The sequence below is a fragment of the Colobus angolensis genome, unplaced genomic scaffold (genome assembly GCF_000951035.1).
Source record: "Colobus angolensis palliatus isolate OR3802 unplaced genomic scaffold, Cang.pa_1.0 Scaffold98, whole genome shotgun sequence".
In the NCBI taxonomy this organism is placed as follows: domain Eukaryota; kingdom Metazoa; phylum Chordata; class Mammalia; order Primates; family Cercopithecidae; genus Colobus; species Colobus angolensis.
Genome location: NW_012123820.1, coordinates 4186825 through 4189425, shown reverse-complemented (window position 1 = coordinate 4189425; position 2601 = coordinate 4186825).

Genomic DNA, 2601 nt, shown 5'->3' with positions numbered 1-2601 from the left:
AAAAAAAAAAAAAAAAAAAAACCTAGATGATGGGTTTATAGGTGCAGCAAACCACCATGGCACATGTATACTTATATAACAAACCTGCACATTCTACACATGTATCCCAGAACTTAAAGTAAAAGAAAAAATCAAAACAAACAAACAAAAAGAAATGCAAATTCTATTGGATCAAGACCTACAGAATCAGAAACACTAGGGATGGAGCCCAATGATGTGTTTTAAAAGCCCTCCATGTGATCCTGATGTCTGCTACATTAAAAAACAACTATTTAAATTATGCTGATGAGTGTAAGTTTTTTGATAACCATCTTGAAGAGCTCCTATTCCAGTGATTCATTGGTAGACTCTCAGTGTTGCCCTGAAAATGGAAGATGCACTTAATTTGTAATGCAACAGTCTGTGATGTTTACTATTATATTTTAGTGTCTCTCTCTCTCTCTCTGTATTTTTTTTTTTACTGTCTACTCAGGAATGAATAGTTGCCCTCACAGATTATTCGTTTTCTTTTCCTTTGAGACTAGCTGTTCAGCTTTTCATTTAATATGAAAAAGGTCATCTTCAAAGAAAATGGTTGTTTGATGCTTCAGTTATTTAATTCTCTAACGAGTCACTGAGTAGCAAAGTTGGTTCATGCCAATCATTTATTTCTCATTAAAGAAGGAAAGTCACTTCATTGTTAATAATGATTAGTGAATTTTTCCTCTAGTCTCTACTTCAGGACCATTAAAAACTTCAGTGGCCAAAAGTTTGTTGTTTAAGACTTCTAAGTCGGCTTTGAGTCTGCTTAAGCAGCAAATTCATCCAAGGGCTGTGAACCTCTCAGCTTTGCCTAAGGTAATAGGTGAAAATGGGGGAAAAAAAATTCGCAAAGAAAGTTGAAGTGCAACAGGTTTGGGGAGACAAATGGACTCAGATTGTGATGTGAATTCATATGTTTTATACACTCAATTATTTCTAATGTGTGAAATCCAGGGAAATTATGTGCTCCAGACTCAGCGAGATTCATGTGGTACAAACCTCTTTTGCATCTTGTCAGGTAAAAGACCTATGTGGTTTGAATAGCATCCTTGCATGTCAAGGACATCTAGTCCTTGGGGAAGAGGTTCCTCAGGATAGGGACACCAAACAATGGGTGTGTGTTCTCTGGGGATGAGATAGCTGATTCTGGGTTAAAAACTGAAAACCCAGGGATCATTGAGATTTCAAGGAGGCTCCACATGGACCAGCATAGGGAGGTAGGGATGGCCATAGCATGCTGAGAGTCTACCAGGAATACAGAGAAATCTGGTAAGGCTGGAAGGAAGTGGACCTGCAGGGGAGCCAGCGGTCTGAATGACCAAAGGACCTCCTTAGGTAGCATCCCTTATTCATATGATTCTAATAGGTAGGTGGGTAGAATAATGCTTCTAGGATAGAATTGGACTGAGTGGTGTTAGCCACTACCTGAGCAGCTCTTTTCTGAGTACCTAACCAGACCTGTTCAGCTTTGTCCTCCTCAGAAAGAGGCCCAGATAAAGGGGAGAATTCGTCCCTAGAGCCCAGGTTCTGGGAGGCAGTCTATAAACATTTGCATTTTGAAGTCCACAAACATTGACTGAATGCCCTCCTGGTGCCAAGCACCATGGAGATGCTAGGGATCAAGTAATTAGAGAGTTCCTGCCCTCAGGGAACTCCAGGCCTTATGAAAGTGATAGATATTTAAACACCTTATTATAATTCAGTCGAATGGTATCTTTAGGGACAGAATGTTATGCAAGAATATAAATTAATTTTTTTCTGCCTGAAGAAGTCAGCTAAGTTTTCTTAGAAATGATAATATAGGTAGGCCAGGTAGTGAAGAGGGGCAAGGGCATAGCAGGTAAAAGGATGAATGTTTAAAGAAGTATGGTGCTCTCAGGAAATGGCAAGCAGTCTGTTTCTGCAGCAGCATAAGATACCTGAGGGTGAGTGGTGGAGTTGAAGTTGGACAGATGGCATGGAATCAGATCATCAAGGACCTGCAGGGAGCAGAGCTTTAGTCAGAGGAGTCACATGATCAGATTTCCTTTAGAAAGATACATTCTGACTCTTTTATGGAGGGTGAATTCCAGAGAACAGAGAACAGACTCGGAGTAGAACCTTGTAAAACTACGCTTGAAGCATGATTCAGGCCTAACTCAGGGCTATTGCTAAGCTGATGGAGAAGCCAGGTTGACTTTTTGAAGCTTGAATTTGTCATGTTGACTCCCTTTTTAGTCCTATATCCACCTCTTTAGGGGCTTCTGTGGTTGATGCTCTTATAGTTGCTCTTGATAGAGGGAACAGAGAGAAGGTGGACCAGCATTCTCTCATATTACATGGGCCTTTTTCCCTCTCAGAGATTTTACCAAACTTGCCTCACAGTGTTAAACTAAACCCAATTACTAATATAAAGAATTTCATGTTAATATATGAGTAAATAAATTCTGTCTTTTGATACCATGTTTTGTGGCAGGTAATTATAACTGAAGTGGCCTATATCAAATGTATTAATTCATTCATAAAACTTTCTTTTTTTATTTATTTTTATTTATTTTTATTTTTTATTTTTATTATACTTTAAGTTCTAGGGTACATGTG